Source organism: Anomaloglossus baeobatrachus, chromosome 3 (assembly GCF_048569485.1).
Source record: "Anomaloglossus baeobatrachus isolate aAnoBae1 chromosome 3, aAnoBae1.hap1, whole genome shotgun sequence".
Lineage (NCBI taxonomy): Eukaryota > Metazoa > Chordata > Amphibia > Anura > Aromobatidae > Anomaloglossus > Anomaloglossus baeobatrachus.
In genome coordinates, this window is record NC_134355.1 from 648,535,324 (window position 1) to 648,546,925 (window position 11,602).

General features: G+C 44.1%; 1 pseudogene; it reads right to left on the reverse strand.

Moving 5' to 3' along the window:
* Window positions 1–623: 623 nt before the first annotated feature.
* Window positions 624–11,141, reverse strand: LOC142297350 (leukocyte receptor cluster member 8 homolog; annotated as a pseudogene).
* Window positions 11,142–11,602: the final 461 nt, after the last annotated feature.

Sequence of the window (11,602 nt, forward strand, 5' to 3'; positions counted from 1 at the left end):
AAAAAAAATTAACAGATTTAAAAAATCACGTACAAAAAAAAAATTAGTATCCCTTTTACCCACTTTGAAATGTAAAATCTATTCACAAAATATTCACATAGCTTACTAAAAAGCCAGTACATCTAAATAGTGTAGTCACAGAGTAAAGAAGACAGGCGGCGCTTCCTTACTGCTGACAAGTGGTCTGAACACAAGGATATAGAAATGTCTTCTACAGATCTGCATTGTATTTCGACATCTGTATTTTCCCCGTCACCGAACACATTCAGATCACCCGTTAACAAAACATTTCTACTGATAAAGTGTGTGAAATTTTCTTCTTGCCAATTTGGTTGGTAATTTTATGTTGAAGGTGATATATATATAAATATATATACACACACATACTTGAGAGAGAGATAGTAAGTCCGTCCACAGAACACAGGAAATTACCAACTGCTGACATTGTGGCAAAACAGAAACCCAACTAAAGCCTTGTTTTTGGGAATCATGGTCTTGGCCTGCACCCTCTGATCCAGAGGTATTCGATACGGAACCAACAGATCCACTAGAGATATCTGGAAATTCATGTGCACACAAAGTGTCAGCTTTTATTATGTGTCGTAAAACATTGGTAGCCTACTTTAGAAGTTAGGCAAGACTGCTAAGCTTTGCTTGCAGTCAATCTTGCTGCTGTCGTTCCCTGAATATGCAAGAGACGGGGAAGCCAGGAAACTCTGGCATTCCTCCTCACTTTCGCCCCCTGACGAAGGTACACACCGAAATGTGCATCAGGCGCATTACCACCACAGCGACTACTATCATTTAGGTAATACTTTTTGTGCTGGCTTATGGGTAACAGTGCGGTTTGTTTCTATCTTATACCACTGTATAATAATTCTTAAGTATGCGGCTGTATCTATGGCACCTTGGTGCCGCATGTGCTGCACTTTGATTGTTTGAATTCTTATGGGCAGGTAGTGATATATCCTGTCCGTTGCTTGACCGCATTGATCTGTTGGAACACTGATTAGACACCTGCTGTAATTTTACAGTGTATGAACTACTTTAGAGTGTATCTCTATTAGTATATATATATATATATATATATATATATATATATGTTAGGTGTCTCATGCGTGTTCCACCATATATCATTAGGTCTGTATAGCGGACATGTGGCTTAAATTTCCTCATGGTTGATCCTCCTACCCCTGGAGCAATTGATGATCTTTTGACATACATGTGTTTATGCTGCATTCGGAACATTTGAATCCTCTTCATGGGCATGAAGTGATATAGGGTGATATGTGCCTTTGCCTGTCTCTCTTTTGTTGATCACGCTTACCGGTTGGAGCATCAGTCTGACATTTTTTCAGTGGCAACATAGTTTTATTTCCACTAGTATATTAAAATATGGATCTTTCTATGAATGCTCCATCATGTGTCATGTGTTGTGTCAATCTGTGTGGTAGACATGGGCACATGTCATAGTATTTCTGTTGGTCAATCTGTTCGCCCATGGAGTAATGGATAATTCATAATATAAGTGTGGTTGTGCTGATTTGAGTCACAAGCATAGACACATGCTTAATATTGCCCATTTTTGGATCTGTATGCCTTATAGGCAATGCACAATTTTTTTTATATAAGTGTGTTCGTGATATTAATCCTATGTTGCTGATGTGTTAGTGATACATCCGTATTCTATATTTATAGACATTTCCCAATCATGGAAACTGTTGGATGATTCACACAGTAATATAGGTTTAACTTATACATCTTTCATGCACTGCCTTGCCAGCTACTCACTATTATATACACTATTCTACCTTGTAACTGTGGTGATGTAATCCGTTTTTTTTGCCTTACCTGTTTGCAATAATTAACAATAAAAATATCTTTTGAACCAATTGATCGCCTTTCTTCCTTGGTTGTTTTGTCTCTTCATAGCGATTTGGTCCATGTATTGTAGTCCTCCTATGCATTTATGGTATATATATATATATATACATGTATAGATATATCTTTATGAATATGCTGTTGTTTATGCCGTCATTTATACTGTCACTTTCGAAGGCCAGCTCTGACTAAACGTAGGAAACTGGTAGCACCGGACGAAAAGTTTTAACCATGGCCTTAAGGGCTGCCTTCCTCTCCCTTTCTGCAAACTTGTCGATGAGATGAGCAGCCATGCGCAGGGCTTCTCTATAAAGCTTGAAAAACCGATGATAATTTGAAAGAGCCCAAGCACTGCAAAGAGAGAGCGTGTGTGCAACGCAAGGGTCCTCCTTCAGCTCTTTAGTCAGATAGGCCATCTCTGTAGTGTAGCGCCTGGTCCCACCAGATCCCATGGGGGGGGGGCGCTCTCACATTTGCCCAGTCCCAGCATGGCTCCCACTTGCACTCCCAGTCATAGCCCCAGGCAGCGACGGCCTTCCTCTTACCGGTCCCATGGCTCTGCAGGCGCTGCCCCTGCTCCGGGTCCTGCTGTACGTCCTGCTCCCAAGGCATGCTGCAGCCTCTTCCTGTCTCCCGTCCTTACACAGAACTGCTGTAAGTGACTCTAGGCTGCGCGCGAGGCCACGTCCCCTTTCTTAAAGCGGTATGCCCCGTTTTCTGGAAGTGACCTCAGAGGTCACCTGTTACCTAATGGGTATTTAGGTTCACCTCCCCCAGCAGCAGGCGCCTGAACGCTTCCATTAAGAGCCTTGCCAGTTTCCAGACCCCCTTGTGCTGTTATCTGTTTTCCGTGTATTTGATACCTGGTTCTAATCCCTTGTCTCACCGTAGTGCCATCCGTATCATTCCGGCTGTGGACGTTACCGCTCATACCGACAGTGGACGTCACCGTTCCCTACCTGCCATGGACATTATCTGTGCCGTACCTGCTGTGGACGTCACCTGCTGTGAACATCTCCGGTGCCGTTCCCGTGTTCTGCCGGCTGTGGACGTCACTACCTTGCTACACCTGGCCCTACTGAGACTCCTACTACCGGTTCCTGGCTGCTGTGCATTTAGGCCTTCTGGGGAGGCGCCGCACAGTCCCTGTATAGGGGTTTGCTGCTGGTCGCCTTCTCAGGGGGGTCCGGTGCACGGTCCAGTGGGTCCACCTCCGGACGCTCGCCGCTCCTCGGTGAGCGTAACATGTAGTCAGATCCCCAGAGTTTATCGTAAAGATGTAATACAATATTCGGTACGCTAAAAGTTCTTTGTTCGGTCACTTTTCAAACATGTGATGTCAATTCCATATTATCCCTCATCCCCTTTTTACCTTTTTAATGGCTTTGTATCAGAATGGCTTTGTCTCAGACTAAGGAAATACTCTCCGAAACGCGTTCCCTGTTTGATATGCCATGTTGGTTTTAATATAATGGAATGACCTTTTAAAGTTTGGAAATAAAGAATTTGTTTATCATTAATCTGGAATCTGGATGCTGGAAATTTTTCGCATGTTAATATTCGATACGCTGTGAACTCCCCTACATTTCCGGTGAGATTTTCGGAGTACAAGGATTTGAGCTGTGATTGACATTGGTTAAATTCCTCGTGATCACCCTTTTCCAGTGCTATCCGTGCATGGGTCTCGTACACATCCACAGTGAACTCTGTGCGAATGTCTTGGACCATTAGGTCTTGACGAATCGATTTCAACTGCTCACAAGCGAATGCATAGTCTTGTTTATTTTTAAAGTGCCCTTTTACCATTGTCAAAGACTTGCGCAAAACAGGAACAGGTCGAACAGTTGATGGATCTGGAGCACAAGTCAAGCGTAGGTATGTTTTTGTGATGTCCTGTGACATTCCTACAATTTTCAGCTCATTCCAGTCCATATTACCAGAGTCACTTGGGTCTAGATTAATGTTCAGAACTAAAGGCTCCAGACGCAGCTTCCTAGGGCTGTGCCCATACTGAAACCGCGCGGCAGGCTTTTCCTTCTTGAAATCTTTTTCTGGGTCATCAAAATTCAGTTATGTTCTTTTTGCGTTTGCGATTTCGCTTCTTTACATTTTGATCATTCCTCTTGCCTTGCTGATTTCGTCCGCGGCCACGATCCATATGCCCTCTGCGGCCACGATCCATATGCCCTCCGCGGCCACGATCCATATGCCCTCCACGGCCACGATCCATATGCCCTCCACGGCCACGTCCCTTCTGAACATTTCGGCGACTATTTGATCGAGTGTCGTTTCCAGATAATGAACTGCTTTCAGAATCTGAATGAGAATCACTCAGCCCGGCCGCTCATACAGGGCCCCGTGTGTCCCGTCCTCCTCCACTACGGACGAAGTCTCCTCAAGACCAACCGCCTCCGTCCAGGGACTTCACAGCGAGTTACTGTTTCTTCACTTCTGCCGCTTTTTCCGCTCTAGTCAAAGCCTCAGAAATGGCTCCTACAAGCACAAAATGGCGGCCGCAAAAAAAAAAAAAAAAAATTAGTCGTCAGCAGCTGGTATTTTATCTGTAATGGAGTGGCCAGCACAGTCACCAGATCTCAACCCTTATTGAGCTGTTGTGGGAGCAGCTTGACCGTATGGTACAAAAAGTGCCCATCAAGCCAATCCAACTTGTGGGAGGGACTTCTGGAAGCATGGGGTGAAATATCTTCAGATTACCTCATCAAATTACCAGCTAGAATGCCAAAGGTCTGCAAAGCTGGAATTACTGCAAAGGAGCACTCTGTGACGAAAGAAATTTTTGAAATTATTATTTCAAGTAAAAATCATTTCTAACCTCGTCAATGTCTGGACTATTTTTTCTATTCATTATGCAACTCATTTTATAAATAAAAGTATGATTTTTCATGGAAAAGACAAGATTGTCTGGGTGACCCCTGTTACGGGGGTACTGGCAGATTAGGATAAGGTAGTGTGTTCCCAATTGCCCGTTGGGGTCCACCGTGCTCCCAGATGGAAAAGGAGCTGCTGGCAACCCAAAGGTTAGGCAGAGAATACAGAGCTGATGACTCAGAGATAACCCAGGAGACCTGGGAACAGGTCACGTGTGTAGGGACACGTCAAACTGGATGACAACCCAGTTAGCGTTTCGGTGGAGCAGACGCTACTCCGACCACATGTGTAGGGAACACGTCAGGCTGGATGGTAACCAGTTAGTGTTGACCGAGAAGACCGCTGCGACAGCGCCTTGTTGGCCACGTGTGTAAGACATGTCAGGCCGAGTGGTCCTCTGATTAGTGTTTCTGGTCACCACTCGACTGGCCACGTGTGTGAAGGACACGTCAGACCAGGTAGTCACACCAGTAGCATTCGACTGGGAAGCCGAGGAGGGAAATAGGGTTCACACACCCAATCCAGGAACACCCTTGTTAACTCCATAGGGGTTCTGGAATACGCTGTCCGTGCGCGTAGAGGGTACTCTCGGACAGGTGACGCAGCAGGTACACTGTCAATGTGCGTAGAAACTCTCGGACAGGTGACGCAGCAGGTATGCTGTCCGTGTGCGTAGAGGACACAACCAGGCAAGTAACGTAGAAGCTGCAGTCCAGTTAACGCCACTGGACTGCTATAGCACAACTGGAACGGCAGCAAGGAAGCACGACGCCTGACCCTGATGTGCTGAGAAACGAATCTTGGCGTGACAGGCACCGTTCGCCTAGCCCTACCTACCGCTTCCAACAAAGCTTATGCCACCATGAACTCTAAGTGAAGACTGCGCACCTCCATGTTGTCTCCAGCCCCTTTTATAACCTGGGCCTGCCCCAAACCCAGGGTGGACTACAATGGCACCTCCTGGAGCCAATAGCAGAGTGCCATGTCATCAGTGACATCACCAGCGGCCTATCCGGAAACGCCACATCACTGATGACCTTATGGCAGCCACGCCCCAAACACCTCACCAGTCGTCTGACGACCAATGATGAGGTCCCAGGTCATAGGGGCGGGCCTCCGCGAGCCAGTCCGGAGTGGCCACGTCATCAGGACACCTGATGCCCTCTGCCCTAACAGGGCCTGCCACCTCACGGACATGCCCAGTGAGGTCCTTACCGGACCTAGCCTCTGATGGACTAAGTGCCTGAGCATGCTCAGTAGCCTGAACAACAGTCTCAGAAATCAGACTATCTACCTGAGCATTATCACATGCAACACAGGACTTAGATACGGCATGATGTCCAAGTACCTGTGCAAAGAGGCTTTTCGCAATAAGTATATATATGAAAACGGAGACAGAAGTCTTTAAATTTGCCTAATGAACACTATACCCCATAATCACATAGTCACCAATCAACAGCGCTAGTGGACATAATTTTTTTTTTATTTTTAATTGGTCAGACACGAGATATAAAAGGGGTATAGACAATAACAGTGTTTTAAGAGCAGGTTAAGACAGAGAGAGGCGATTAAATCCCCATGTGAAGCCGCATGTTGCAAAAGTACATACAATGATATAGGTGGTACACTTAATTCCCCACAGTGGTGAGCGCTGGGTCATCAAGTGAAAACATTCAGAACAGCCAGCTGACTTCCAGAAGGATAATATACAGGACAGGATCACAAAAGTAAATGTCAATACATATTAAGCCAGCAATTACATGTACAGTTAGGTCCAGAAATATTTGGACAGTGACACAATTTTCACGAGTTGGGCTCTGCATGCCACCACATTGGATTTGAAATGAAACCTCTACAACAGAATTCAAGTGCAGATTGTAACGTTTATTTGAAGGTTTGAACAAAAATATCTGATAGAAATTGTAGGAATTGTACACATTTCTTTACAAACACTCCACATTTTAGGAGGTCAAAAGTAATTGGACAAATAAACCAAACCCAAAAAAAAATTTTTATTTTCAATATTTTGTTGCGAATCCTTTGGAGGCAATCACTGCCTTAAGTCTGGAACCCATGGACATCACCAAACGCTGGGTTTCCTCCTTCTTAATGCTTTGCCAGGCCTTTACAGCCGCAGCCTTCAGGTCTTGCTTGTTTGTGGGTCTTTCCGTCTTAAGTCTGGATTTGAGCAAGTGAAATGCATGCTCAATTGGGTTAAGATCTGGTGATTGACTTGGCCATTGCAGAATGTTCCACTTTTTTGCACTCATGAACTCCTGGGTAGCTCTGGCTGTATGCTTGGGGTCATTGTCCATCTGTACTATGAAGCGCCGTCCGATCAACTTTGCGGCATTTGGCTGAATCTGGGCTGAAAGTATATCCCGGTACACTTCAGAATTCATCCGGCTACTCTTGTCTGCTGTTATGTCATCAATAAACACAAGTGACCCAGTGCCATTGAAAGCCATGCATGCCATCACGTTGCCTCCACCATGTTTTACAGAGGATGTGGTGTGCCTTGGATCATGTGCCGTTCCCTTTCTTCTCCAAACTTTTTTCTTCCCATCATTCTGGTACAGGTTGATCTTGGTCTCATCTGTCCATAGAATACTTTTCCAGAACTGAGCCGGCTTCATGAGGTGTTTTTCAGCAAATTTAACTCTGGCCTGTCTATTTTTGGAATTGATGAATGGTTTGCATCTAGATGTGAACCCTTTGTATTTACTTTCATGGAGTCTTCTCTTTACTGTTGACTTAGAGACAGATACACCTACTTCACTGAGAGTGTTCTGGACTTCAGTTGATGTTGTGAACGGGTTCTTCTTCACAAAAGAAAGTATGCGGCGATCATCCACCACTGTTGTCATCCGTGGACGCCCAGGCCTTTTTGAGTTCCCAAGCTCACCAGTCAATTCCTTTTTTCTCAGAATGTACCCGACTGTTGATTTTGCTACTCCAAGCATGCTGCTATCTCTCTGATGGATTTTTTCTTTTTTTTCAGCCTCAGGATGTTCTGCTTCACCTCAATTGAGAGTTCCTTAGACCGCATGTTGTCTGGTCACAGCAACAGCTTCCAAATGCAAAACCACACACCTGTAATCAACCCCAGACCTTTTAACTACTTCATTGATTACAGGTTAACGAGGGAGACGCCTTCAGAGTTAATTACAGCCCTTAGAGTCCCTTGTCCAATTACTTTTGGTCCCTTGAAAAAGAGGAGGCTATGCATTACAGAGCTATGATTCCTAAACCCTTTCTCCGATTTGGATGTGAAAACTCTCATATTGCAGCTGGGAGTGTGCACTTTCAGCCCATATTATATATATAATTGTATTTCTGAAAATGTTTTTGTAAACAGCTAAAATAACAAAACTTGTGTCACTGTCCAAATATTTCTGGACCTAACTGTAACATCACCACAGCGCAAAAACCAGAGTGGGGCTTACCAGAGTAAGTAAGGGCACATGCGGGGACACATGGGGAGCAGTCCCAACACGTGTTTCGTGCAGATGACTTCCTCGGGGGACCGTGGACAACCAGGGTAAAGTGGGCTTTATATACCTGCTTTAATACCATAAGATTTGCAGCACCTGTCGCAGTTCCAAGGGGCTGGGATGTGCAGCATCTGTATGGGCGGCTACTCCAGCGTCGCCTGGGTTGGGAAAACCCCCTTAGTGACGTTCGTTTTACCCAGGGGAAGCTGCAGGGAGAGCCGCACCTACTGAGCATGCCCAGTCCCGCAACCACTAAGTGCGACTGCAAATCTCATGTCAAGTACTGGCAAAAGTGAGGGCAAAGCCATAAAATTGTATACAACAGGCTAGAAGCATCATACAAGGTAGAAAATTGAAAAGTAGATCACCAAATACTCGTATAAGTTAATAATAACAATACAATTAAATAACATGAAATAATTAATAATGATCACATATAAAAGTATTTTCTTTATTATTGCATTTCCAATTTGTTATTCACTTCTTTTCCTGAGCAGTAGAGCAGTAACTTGAGAAAATGACATGAGGGTCATCGGGCAGGGACACAAAACAATAGAATAGACGAGAGACTGTGAAAACAAATAAACAAGAAACATTTTTAATTAATAAAAAAAGGATAAAATTACATTAAAAAGACTCAAAAGAAGGCGATCAACACAGGGAACATACAAACAACCATAGAGCCCATTAAATCAAAATTAAATTAATTCCTTCTGGAAGTCAGCTGGCTATTCTGAATGTTTTCACTTGATGACCCAGCGCTCACCACTAGGGGGAATTAAGTGTACCACCTATATCATTGTATGTACTTTTGCAACATGCGGCTTCACATGGGGATTTAATCACCTCTCTCTGTCTTAACCTGCTCTTAAAACACTGTTATTGTTTATACCCCTGTTATACCTCGTGTCTGACCAATTAAAAATAAAAAAAAAAAAAAAAATGTATGTGCACTAGCGCTGTTGATTGGTGACTGTGATTATGGGGTATAGTGTTCATTAGGCAAATTTAAAGACTTCTGTCTCCGTTTTCATATATATGCTTTTTGAAGTTGTTGCCTTTTATCTTTGATGAAGTCCATTTATACTGCCCTATTTTTTCGAACTCTTTTCGCAATAAGTGTAGGAGCATGCTCAGTAGCCTGAACAACAGTCTCAGAAATCAGACTATCTGCCTGAGCATGCTCACATGCAACACAGGACTTAGACAAGGCACGATGTCCAAGTATCTGTGCAAAGAGGCTTTTCGCAATAAGTGTAGGAGCATGCTCAGTAGCCTGAACCGAGGACTTGGCCTCAGAAATGACACAATCAGGCTAAGCATGCTCACTAGGCGAAACACTGGACTTAGGCTGTGGCTGGGGTAAATCGGCGCACGCATGCGCACTAGCCGCCTCTCCACACTTAGATGTGGAGGAAGAAGCAGCCAGCTGGACGACCCGAGGCACGGCCAAAAACGGCAGCCGGCGCCTGGGCGCAACAGGAACCACAGCAGGCTGCCTGCGGCTATGGCGGTGCCGATTCATAACAACCTCAAACATTTGAACTGTAGTGTATGTAATTTTTTCTCATACTTTATATTGTAGTTTGAAAAAGGTCTGATGCAAGACCGAAATGTCACATTATTTCTATAAATATGAATTATTTAGTCCTATCTCAAGGAGTGCCACATTATTTGTTTGCATTTGTATGGTAGATGTTTTCTCATATCTCCCGTTCTGAAAAATTTCCTAAATATTCATAAAATAAAAAAGATTATTTTTTTTTCGGCCTCTGCAGGTGCTCTGAAGCTTTTCTGCCTGTCTGTGTCCTGAAGGGTTGCTGCTGCTTCATCCAAGGAATCCTTACTATGTTTAATGAGTTTCAGTGTCGTCATTTTTTTCTTCCAACCCTTTCACCTTGTCTTCTAATAGTCTGCACTAGTTTGCATTTGTTGCAGGTGAAGTTGAACATTTCCTTTCCGCCGGGGGCTGTCAATTTTCTGCACATAACCATCTAGTTATATGCCATTCTCTACATACATTTGTTTTGGAGAATACTTTTTTCACCTTTGATGGTACAGTCTACCACCAGCTAGGGGGGAACAGCAGTGGGGAGCCCATGTGCTCCCTGTTATGCTAATTTGTTCCTGGGCTGGTGGGAGGACACCATCGTTTTCAGTGAAACCATGAATCAATACATGGCTCACATTGATGTATGGGTACGATTTATTGATTATGTTTTTGTGTTGTGGAAGGGATCCAGGGACGACTTTGTGTCCTTTGTTGAGACTTTGAACATACGTGTTAAAGTGTTTCCCACATTCTGAATATGAAAATGACTTCTCCCTTGTCTGAGTTCTCTGGTAACTAACAGTCTCTGAAGAAAATCTTTTCTCCCCAGTGTGAATATTATGATGGATTTTTTCATATTCTGAAGTTGAAAATGGTTTCTTTGCTGTATGAGCAATTTGATTTTTAATGTCTCTTGTGATTTTTATGTTTCTTAATAGTATGTGAGGAATCAGAAGGCAAGACTTAACATAATCAGATGATAGATCTTTGCTATGAAGGGATGATGGTGTATCTGGAATAGTGGCATTCACTTCAGATATATCTTGTGTGATACCAAGGTCATCTGATGTAAAATTTGAAGATGTCAGTTGTACCTCTAATCTCTTGGTACAGTCATCTGGGCGCTCCTCTTTACTCCGCTCATCACCCTTCACATATGTCTCTGGTGTATTAACATGGGTCAGATCTTTCCCCTGATGATCCTGAGAAACATCGGGATCTTCTTGTTTACAGTCCTGTGAAAGAAGAAGACGGGGAGATCTATCTGGTGTTGTCCTCTTACTGGATAGAACTGGTGATGTGAAGGGCTGGGGAACCTCCATCATGATCTACTTGTACAGATCTTTGTGTCCTTCTAAATACTCTCACTCCTTTATGGAGAAATAGACGGTGACGTCCTGACACCTTATAGGAACCTCTTCAGTCAGCAGCTCAATCATCTTGTAGGTGAGTTCTAGGATCTTCTGCTCACTGATGTCCTCATGTATTGGGGGTGAGGTGGAGGCCCTATGATTGGGCTCAGGGGTCTTCCCATCCCTCAGATATAGAGCCTGACAGCGCTCACTAGAGATCTTCTTCGCTACTGTGTAATCCTCTCCAGTAAGCCGTAAGAGGATTTTTAGGGTGAGGTGTAATATCCTCTCCATCATCTTGTCCCTGCCCATATCTATCCTTCACGGGGCAATCAGGAGAATTCTCTTATATAGAAGATCTCCACTGAGAGGATCTGATATTGTAGGGACCTCCACCTGCAGAGCCGCACACTAGATATACGGCTGCTGCAGGT